This window comes from Pteropus medius, unplaced genomic scaffold (assembly GCF_902729225.1).
Source record: "Pteropus medius unplaced genomic scaffold, Ma_sr-lr_union100, whole genome shotgun sequence".
NCBI classification, from domain to species: Eukaryota; Metazoa; Chordata; class Mammalia; order Chiroptera; family Pteropodidae; genus Pteropus; species Pteropus medius.
This window is the reverse complement of record NW_024351073.1, coordinates 85,201-96,219: the sequence shown is the minus strand read 5'-3', so window position 1 is coordinate 96,219 and position 11,019 is coordinate 85,201. Positions and strand designations below refer to the sequence as shown.

The following is an 11,019-nucleotide window of genomic DNA, read 5'->3' as shown; positions in this document are numbered from 1 at the left end:
AGGCAGCAGCATCAGACAGGCCCACTCTGACACTGCGAAGTGAAATTTCAGTCTAAAAGTGCTAATCAGACAGTTTCTGTGTGGACTCCACCGGTAAAAGAGTTACCTCCACTGAGGACTTGGCTATGAACTCATCTCCTAGCGGTCAAGGCCCTCTCTCTAGACTGTTTTATAGTCTTTAGCTTACTAGATAGTCAGACATTGGAAGGATGATAATTTTGAATTACCATGGCCCTCGGCTTGATTTGGACCAAATGACCCACACTTCCAAGAAACAGAAAAGTTATCTAAATCTGGACTCTTAATCTTGGTCTTTGGATACTAAAGTGCCACGTCCAGCGAGTGGTAAATCCTGCACGTCTAGTGCGGCTCTGGAAAATAAACCTGAGTGGGAACAGTGGGAGACTGAGAAAAGAAAGAAGACAAAAGAGAGATGAGGAGGTCCCCTGCCCATGATGACGGACAACGGCCCGGTTTATTTTTTGCAAGCTGCTTTTATACAGGAACATACAATTGCTGCTGTCATAAGCAGTTTCCCCAAGGACCTTGTCAGCTGACAAACCGCTCTCCACACTAAAGTTTCCATGAAAGTAATAATAAAAGTCTAAGAAGTTTAAGATTCTATTTCAAAAAAAGAAAAAAAAAAAAAACTATGTCTTCATTTGCCTACTCTAATGTTGCAAATACTCACTAGACTCTCAAGTTTGTTTTTGTTTTTGTTTTGCTTTTGGCTAAAATTATGTCAATTAATTTAGTAAAACAGGAAATTTGTGATTCACCAGTAAATCCAATTTGTCAAAAATCCAAACATAAAGTGGTTTCTTACATGATAAAAGTATTTACTTTTCACTTTACCAATATATTCGGTGTTTAATATTAGTGTTTTCTTACACGTTTCACCTTAATCTTTTAATATATATTAAATCACAGTAAGTTTATAGCTATAGTTCTACCAGTTCTCTTGGAAACTGTGTTTTCAGTTAGATTCTGACATGAACGTTTTCACAGACAGCTAGCTGTCTGGGAGACTAGCTAGCATCCTTTTTGAATGTCAAGAATTTTAATGAAGATAAAATCTAAGTCTAAAACTATCTTGCCTCTGCATGAATAAATTGATATTCTCCTCCACTTTATAGTGATTAAAAAAAAAAAAATTACGTACGTGGCCAGTCCAGGAGACTTCAGATTGTTCTTTGTATTTTGTTTACTAGTATTGACACATCAGCAAGCCGGAAATTGTCTTGAGTGGTAGCTTTGGTGTGCTACACGTCTGGGCTAATGATGACTGCAGTCAGGGTAAACAATCCTGTTTAAGTGGCGCCTTCCTATTCCTCTGATGGCCTTGACCTACCAAAGGAGCTAGAGGCTTTGATTTCCCAGGAGAGAAGAGGCCACACAGGGTGGATCTTTCCCTGAGAGGAAAAACTCTTGTGATATTTTGAAATATGTAACCTAGAAAATTCCTGTCTGGGGAGCAATGTTTTCTAATAGGATCTATTGTGCAGGTTGTTGTAAATGTATTTAGTAAAGGATTAAAGAAATGGTTCTTTTTTTCCTTTTTTTATTTAATTAAATATTATTGGGGTGATTGATTAATAAAATCAAATAAGTTTCAACAGCATGTCATATATATATAGCATCCTTTTTGAATGACATGCTGTTGAAACTTATTTGATTTTATTGTGTGGTCACCACCCAAAGTTAGATTTCCTTCTGTCACCAAATATTTGACCCCTTTGACCCCATCTACCTCTGGTAACCACTTCCTTCTGGTAACCACTAATCCACAGTCCTTGTCCATGATGGTTCTTAATTAATCCAAAAGCGTAGTAAAACAGAGTGTGTATGCAATGCCTCATGTACTTCATAGCAAAGAATCCTCGGTCTTTTCTGAGACTTCACAGTTTAATTCAACAGGATGATTGCTACGTAATTATCAAAACATGCTGATTTATTTAGGATTCCCTTCAAACCAGATCCTTGGTTAAGCACTTGGTACACAGAGTTCATTTGAGAGATTATACGGGAAGCAGGAGCAAGTGAGCTCGGAGAGTGAGAAAGGGGAGGAGGAGGGTTCGTGCAGGGGGCATTATTGGGGTCCCAGCTGTGGGCAACGGAGGCTCAGGTCTGCTGGGGCTCCTGAGTCGTGGGCAGAAGTTTCTCACAATTGTTCACTCCAAAGACGGAAAAGGAAGTAAATGTTTCGTGACGTTCCTGTAAGGGTTGCCGCAAGGGCTTTGACCCTTTTTTACTTCTGAGCTGTACTTGCCAGAGCCAAACAAGCTCCCAGGGCATCGTAGAAGCCCAGGGGCAAAACGTGGAAAGACACAAGACAGGAGCTCAGAGAAAGTCGGACCTGTCCATCATAGCTGCTGCTGAAATCGTAAGTAGGATGAGAAAACGTGATGGCGGCCCAGAGCCACTGCCGCTGAGTGAACCGCTCACACACCTTTCATTTGCATTATGTACGCTGGGTGGATTCCCCAAGTTCTCTTTGGAGCATTAGCAAATCTCTTTTGGTCAGGATATGATTTATTTTGTGTCAATCATCAGGATTCTCAATAACTGCTCTTAATTCTTTAAAAAAAAATTTTTTCCTAATGTTAAATGTAATGCTGCCTCTTTTGCTTAGGCCCGTGGTGCTGGCAGGACGGGCAAGTGTCGCAGTCAGAGATCAGAAGTGAAATGACAAACAGTACAAGAAAGCCCATTTGGGCACAGCCCTGAAGGCCAGCCCTTTTGGGGGCGCATCCCATGCGAAGAGAATTGTGCTGGAAAAAGTGAGGGGTCGAAGCCAAATACGCAAATCCTGCCATCAGGAAGTGCGTCAGGGTCCAGGTGATCAAGAATGGCAAAAAGATCACAGCCTTTGCACCCAGTGATGGTTGTTTGAATTTTATTGAGGAAAATGATAAAGTTCTGGTTGCTGCATTTGGTCGCAAAGGTCATGCTGTTAGTGACATTACTGGAGTCTGCTTTAAGGTTGTCAAAGTAGCCAGTGTCTCCCTTTTGGCTTTATACAAAGGCAAGAAGGCAAGACCAAGATCATAAGTTTCAATGGTGAAAACACAGTAGTAACAAATTTTCATATGCCAAAAAAAAAGTAATGCTTGCTACACTATATGCTCATTATAGTATCATTTAAACTCTTCACAAATTGGAACCAATCTAATTTCTGACAATAAAAGAATGGTATCTGTGGTCTATCGCTGATAAATGGCCCCCAATGAGCTCCAGCTCCTGGTAGTCACATTTACTTTTGTGCAGTCCTCTCCCACCTTGCCCCAGTGTGGGTTTATAAGACCCATGGAATAAAGCAGAAATGGTAATATTTCACTTCTAAGATTAGGTGATTTAAAAATTACATTTTTTTTCTCTCTTTCTCTCTCCCTTCATGGATCGCTCACTCTGAGGGAAGCCACGTCTGCAGCAGCCCTACGGAGAGACCCAGATGGTGAGGAACTGAAGCCTCCAGCCAACAGCCACGTGGATGAGCCTACAAGAGGATCCCCTAGCCCATCAAGTTTTCAAGGACTGCAGCTCCAGCTGACAGTTCGATGGCAACCTCATGACAGACCCTGGGCCAGAACCACCCAGCTAAGCCACTCTGAGATTCCTGACACTCAGAAACTGTGTGAGACAATATTTTTGCTTGTTTGTTTTAAGCTGCTAAATGTTGCATAATTTGCAGTGCAGCAATAGGTAACTAATTCATTGTCCATATGAAGTGGAATGTTATGTGGTAATAAAATGTCCGATTTTCAAATACTTGATGACATGAAAAAGTGATGAGTGTACAATGTTAAATGAAAACAGCCGGAAGCAGAACTATCTGTGTTGTGTGTTGCACATCTGTTGTTTGTGTCTGATCAACACATGTTCTTGCCCTCCCTCTTCTACTGATAGAACTTCCCTTTCCTATAGGGAAGTGATTCCACGTGTTTCAAATGGTGCTGACTTTAACCCACATAAGCCAGAGAAGCAACTCAGAGCATATTTAAGTTCCTCCTTCCCTTGGCACGTTAGGAAAGACAGGCTAATGAGAAAAACTCCTAGATCTTTTCTTCCTAGAGTAGTACATAGAGAGAAGGACCGTAATTTCCAAATAAAATTAAAGATGGTAAAGATATCAGACACCAGATTGCGTAGTTCTTAAAATCAGAGCCAACTTTCGACTTCTTCGTGGTGCATCAGTAAACTCTCTTTTTATTTAAGGTAATTGGAGTTGGGGTTCTGTCATAAGTAATACACAATATTATCCCAAATTTTTATAAAAAGAAATTAATTAAATCATACGCAAACAGAGAAAATGGTAGAATCTACCAAATGTTAACCATGGTTCTATCTGGATTTGTGGTTTGCAATTAGAGAGTTTGCTGCATCAGAAATTTAACAACATGGATTCCCAGGCTTTGTGCTTAGAAATTTTGACTCACTAGTTCTGGATTAGAGATCAGAAATATCCAAAACAAGATCTCCCAAAAAAAATGATGGGCAAACAGCTTTAGAAACCACTGAGTCCAGGTGAGTCAATTATAGGTAAATATTTCTTTTCCTGTAATCACAGTCTCTCATTTTACAATGAACAAGTATTATTTGAGTGATGAGTACATTTCTTAAAAGTACAACTGTTAGTAATTTAGAAGCCGACTTAGAACACTAATTTTCACATTGACTTTAAGGGAAGATATTACTCAAGTTTCAACTAGGGTTTCAGGGTTACATTCATTTCTCTTCAAAACAGACTTTTAACCTTTAACACAGCAGCTCTGCCCCCATTGCCCAGTTCAGTCAGTTTCCACATTGGGAGGAGACAGACGTAAGGGCCACCGCAGTGGAAAGATATAGAGTGGCAAAAGGAGAAGTAGCTTCCTGAGAGGCTGGAGTGAGCCTTCAGGGTGAAGCAGATGATGAGGGACCAGACGGTAGGGGTACACATTCAATCTAGGGGGCGCACGGCCCAGAGGGCACCAAAGCACTTACTGGGGCACAAGCCTGATCCCTGACTGTGCCCTAAAGTCTCTATGATGAGAGGAGGATGGGAACGGGCCTTCTGCACAGAACCCGGGGGAGCACCAGGGTTCTCTAGTGCCAGGCAAGGGGCCTGGACTCTGGATGGTTATTCAAGGGCAAGCTAGTAATTATAAAGCATGTGCCTAGGTTTTGGAGCAAGTAGAGTCCTGGGTAGATTATAAATGTCATTCAGGCAAAGAGGGTTGGGCAAGATGCTGACCTACTATGAGACAGGGGCTTGGATTCAGGAACAAAACGGAAGCCTGGCAACAGGAACAGGGCACAATGTCTGAGCAGGACCAGCTTCCAGGCCAAAATGCAGCTGTGTCTAGGAATCCCAAAATTCCAAGGATATTATGGATTGACTGAGGTAAGCATGCATGCATGGGTAGGGACCAAGTGGGTTTAAATCATCAGGAACTAAAGGGCGTGGGAAGAGGGAAATGGACAGCCGATGTCAATGGAGCTACAGTGACACGGGATGGAGCGTGGCGCTGGGGCTCCGGTGGGCGGGGCTTAAGCAGCTTCTGGTCGCTCAGATGAGAAATGTAGAGAATTGGGGCTGGGAACATAACCAGAGGTAAGGAGCCTCTCAGCAGCAACCAGGAGGCCTTAAATAATTTCAGTTTCCTTTAGAAGCAGTGATAGGGATTCCTAAAGAGGCAAGGCCTCTTCAAATATAAAGGCTACTAAGTCCTGAGGCCACGGAAATACACGGGTTACATAGGAGACCATCCGAGTGGTTTTGAGTTGAGCTTACTGGTCCAGCTGCCCTTTGGAGTGCATGTGTCTCCTTTCAGGCTCCAGCACTGATGAAGGGACAGAAATCTGTCTCCCTGTGTCTAGCGGCTACATTTGAGGCTGCACTTCCATAAATCAAGACATGCAGATTCCCTTGGGGATTTCCAAGTCCCCAGATCAGGCATAGGCTGGATCCCTCACCTGCAGCTTGCCTCTCTCCATTGCTGGGGTTACGGTAGGCCAGCCTACCCTCAGGCTCTAAGACTCATCATAGGCAGAGGGATTTAAGCATCTCTAGCTTAATACACTGGGATTCTTCATATACCAACTCCCAAGGCTAGTGGCTAACCATGGCTCATCCATAATCCCTGACTCCCTCCCCTGGTAACCTGACAGAGCCCCCTGATACCAGCTACCTGTCACCAACCTGGGCATCACCTTTGCCTACTTGTCAGAGCTCTCTGGTATTCCTGGACTTCCTGGATTCCCCACTGCTTTGAGTAGCCCCATTTGCTTGCAGGGCTGGCCTTTACCCCAGTTCTGGAGACTGAAGAAGGCACTCTCCAAATATGGGGCTCAAGTTTTAAATCCCGGGCTATAATAGTCTCTTCTAGATCTCTGCAGTTAACTCGCCCATATAAAGAATTACTCTATGAAATAACATACTAGTCAAATTTTATTTCTTAAACAAAGTACAAAATATACAATAATAGATTTCACCCCTCCCCCTCACACTTGAGTTCTGCTTCCCAGATATAAGCATTTTTAAATCTTTCAGCGCTTATTTCTTCTGGTGGTTGCCTCTATATCTGAATAATAGACTTATGATAAAGATTTTTGGAGGATGATGGACTTTAACCATCATTGATGCCTCTTCTACACTACGGAGATTTAGCGCACAGATATCTACCTCTTACCCGTCCTAAATTTTCAGTAGTTATATAATGATTTTTATATCTTTTACTTAGTATCCACAACTTTAAATCATATACTCTAACTATTATTATTTCAACCATCTAGAGTATATACAGAATCCCCAAGGTGAAAAATTAGGATATTAGAATTCCTTCCCTTCCCTTCTACCTCTAAATCTTTTATCAGAAGTATCTTCAATTTTTCATTACCAAACTCAATAATATTTAAATTTTGATCTGAAACTTTTACTATGAGGAATCAAATGCCCCATTGGTTAGGAGCAATCAACAGAAATAAAATGTTCAGGCATGTATTCACAGTGATAGTTAAGCATTTTCTTCTCTCTGGTAAAGAATATGGTTCAGTTATTGGAGCAAAGTATATAAAAGAAAGAACTCAGGTCCCCAGGGCCTTTCTCACCTATCAAAATGTGGGCGAGGTTCTCCCTAGGTCAGAGGAGCCTTCTTCCCTGGGGCAGGTTTTTCTTTCTGAATTCCTTTAGGCAGTTAGAGGGCAGTAAAAGGCTCTTCTTGAGTCTTTTGTTTTTTAAAAAATAATCAGCTTAAAATAATCAATATCCTCAAAAGGCATTTTGGGGGGTGGCAAACTCTGCTCTCCCTCCCTAGTAAAGGGACTAGGTTAAGCATGCTTCCCATACTCACTATTTACTTTTGGGATTTGCATGATCATTCCCTTATGTGTTGTTCTCCTTGGAGTTCCCTGAGTAGTTCCTCACAAATTTGACTTACTGCAGTGACACCTGGGGTTGCGATTAGATCTAATGAGGCATTCCAGGAACTTCTTAAAAATTTGCTATCTCCAGTAGGTGTCAGCAAAGCTCTAAAACAGCATCTCCAGCTTTCCTGTGCATGCGAATCAATATGGTTAAAATGCAGATTCTAATACGATAGGTCCCTGTGTCTAATTAGCTGCCAAGTGATGCCTTTGTAGGTGGTGCACGAAGCACACTTTGAATAGCAAGGCTCTAAAGCAAGGCTTCTCACCCTTGGCTACCGCACATTGCAACCACCTGGGAAGATTTATGTCTGTCTCACCCTACCACAAAACCTAAAAAAAATTAAAGTAGATACTTTGTTAATAACATTTTACTATTTAGTATATTTTTAATTGGAACCATTTTCCCAAAGTTTTCTTATACCACTAACACGTAACTTATACTACTATGCATCCACCATCCTTACTCAGGGCGTGAGAAATCCGGCCTGGTCCAATTGCTCCACCTGGTGGCAGCTTCAGGGAACTGTTTGACTGCCTTGAGACCAGCCACATAAGTGGGGAAGGTTACTTGCTTTAACTCTTGCCTTCCTCTTCTAGGAGATCATGATTAGCTGTCTAGAAGATGAATCTGTGCTTAGATGGATCTGAACTTCTCTGTACAAGCGAAGAGTGAAGACAGTTTTGTTTCCAAAGAAAAAATGGGAAGCTCTATATTATTGTTTGGAAGCTGGATATATTGAGAAGGTTTGAGTGGGTCTGAGTGGGAAAGGGGTAAACAGTTTTAAGACACAAATTTATGCATCTTCTTAGATACCTTCGACTACCCCCTCACTTCTCCTTCTTGGTTGGTATGCTGCTTGGGTTTGGGGTGAAACACCGGCCCACCAAGTATGGGATCTAACATTCTAAAAAGGCTGGAAGACAGGATGGAACAACCAAAATGCAAGAGAGTTTTCTCCCTGGGAGCGGCTCAGGGGTCCCGAGTTGGGGGCACAGGGCGGGCAACCTTGGAACGAAAGCAGGAAGCCACAGGGTTGGTGGGGAGCCCTGGGTGGGGAGCCCGACACCAGGAAGTCTGCCAAGGCCAGGAAACAGACAACCAGTTTAATTTCCCTGAATGGGTTGACTATATTCAGAACATTGCACTACGAGGCAATATTTCCTGTGTGTTGATTATCAACATTATAAAGGAAACTATTAAATAGAATGTTAAATTGAGAGCTCTATATAAATATAGTAACACAATCTAGATAAAACTAAACACATAGGAATACAGTTTTCAGGACTGCAGTCTTTCTAGGATAGAGACAATATAAGAAGGATGAGAAAGACTCTAGTGTTGAAAACAAGTGTATCTAGGTTTAATTTTGCTAGAGGCCACAGAAACAGAGGGACAGTGTCCTCTGCCTCTTTGCCTAACTCCATTCTCATTAGCACCATCCCAAAGCAAGCTACCACCTCTCTCATGGACCTATACAACAGCTAAACTCTTCCCCGGCACCCACAGGGGGAATCTGAACATGTCATCTATTTTCCACACAGCAAGCTGATCTTTTTGACAAAAACAATTCTATTTAGGTTACATTCTTATTCGAAACGAAACAAAACAAACCTAACCTTTTGTGTTTTTCCATTGCTCTTAGGATAAAATCTGAAATCCTTAGTAAAACTTACAAGGCACTCCAAGATCTAGCTCCTGAGTGTCTCTCTAGCCTCTGTTTATGGCACTTGCCTACTTTTTCTCCAAGACCCATGTGCTTGATTTGTTTAAGTTCCTCTAATTAGCCAAATATACTTTCCAAGCTCTGTGGAACGGGCTGTCCCTCTGCTTGAGGCTTCTTCCTTTTTCTCTTCATTTACATCACTTCTTTTTTTCCCTTCAGGTCCCATCTTCATCATGACTTGACCTGAGAAGCCTTCCTTGACACCTGTGCGATTAAGTTGCCGAAGGGTTTGCCAGACTGCTCTTTATAATGATGGTGCTGAGGTCTGAAAAATTCTCAATCCAAGTAAATTCTTGTAAGATCGGACGACCATATCCAGCTGGCTGTGGTATCAAGTCAAACCCAGACCCTACCCCCTCGATATCACTGGAAGTGATACAACACAGTTTTCATGCCACACTGGGAATCTCCTTTCTTTAAAGGAGTTGTAAAATGTCTATTTGTGTCTTTTATATTTTTATGGATTTATGAGAATATTTGAGGTTAAAAAATAGTAGACTCTCCCAGTAGTCAGGGTGAGCCAGTGGTTGCTGCTTCCAGGTACAGATCTGGGAGCCATAGAAGGCAGCTAAGAAAGAGAGCGAGAGGACAACTAAGTGGATGTTACTGATGAGCCACATCTCAAATATACTGTGCATGTCCCTGCATCTAGAGAGGGGCCAAACACTGTCCTAGGTCCTGGGGACAAAGTATAGAGTAAGACAGACAAGACATCTACTTTGTCAAGTTGACCTAAGAATGGGGGAGCCAATAAATATACAAATAATTAAGAATCAGATAATGTTAAGTCAATGATGAAAATAAAGTGATGTGATAGGGATACTTTTGAGTGGACGCTCAGTAAGATCTCTTTGGAGAATTTATATTTCAACTGCGGTAAGCATACAACCCTGCCCAAGGGCTGACGGTGTCTATATGAACAGAGTTAGTTGTACGGTAAGTTACATGGTTAAATGTCAGCAGTTACTGCTCTGGAAATAATAAAAATATAAATCTAAAAAAACTTCAGTCAGCCTTAGTCATAATTTAAAAAAATTATAGATAGTTGTGATATTTGATAAGAAGCCTTATCAAGAAGAAAAGTATTTTGAAATTCCAATTTTATTCTTCTCAATAAGATAATGGGTAGATTAGGAAATATTTACTTCATGACCAGAGTTAAAAAGAAAAGAGCAATGTAGACAAGTCAAGAAAAATTCTTATTTAAAATTAAGTGTATGTGGGCTTCGTCTCTGGTTGTATCTAGCAAGAAGGAGCCAGTAGCTTCCGGAAATATTCAACAGTTAACCATAAAGCTTTCATTTACTCTTCCAGAAATGTAACCTTTAATATCAAAGCATGGGATGACCACAAAGTTTATAAAGCATTACATTGTTCACTTATAGATTATATGAGTCATAGGAAATTGAATCTGTTTAATTGCATCCTAAGTCAGCTTACCAGTCTTGTGTTAAATGGCTGTGTGATGGACTCATCTTTAGTTAGAAGACTTTCTGGGTCTAGCTTTCTCCTTGTAGACCTTCAGAAAACAAGCTGTCTCCACAGAACCATACCTAAAAATGCCAAACCTGGTTTCTTCAATATTATTCTCTCTATATAATAAAGACCTGCTGTATAAAAATAATCCAGGAGATAAAAATGGGACTGAACCAATAAGCATATAAAAAGGTGCTCAGATTCATTAGTCATTAGGGAATTGCAAAGTAAAACCACAATTCTTTACTTCTACACATCTACCTAAATGCCTAAAATGAAAAAGACAGAAAATGCCTAAAATTGGCAAGGATGTGGAGCAACCCAGATTCCCATACGCTGCAGTTGGGATATAAGTTGGTATAATATTGTGGAAATCTGTTAGAAACTTCTGTGAAAACTAATAAAGGGAAAC

General features: G+C 41.2%; 1 long non-coding RNA gene across 3 annotated transcripts; it reads left to right on the top strand.

The window, feature by feature from the left end:
- Window positions 1–1,803: 1,803 nt before the first annotated feature.
- LOC120586148 (uncharacterized) lies at window positions 1,804–9,445 on the top strand. 3 transcript variants are annotated; one of them, XR_005648609.1, is made up of 4 exons: window positions 1,804–2,838; window positions 3,414–3,634; window positions 8,005–8,151; window positions 9,291–9,445. It is a non-coding gene; the product is annotated as an uncharacterized LOC120586148 (long non-coding RNA). The 3 variants fall into 3 exon arrangements; XR_005648608.1 differs by having other exon boundaries at window positions 2,052–2,383; window positions 2,633–3,634; XR_005648607.1 differs by having other exon boundaries at window positions 1,851–3,634.
- The last annotated feature ends 1,574 nt before the right edge of the window (window positions 9,446–11,019 follow it).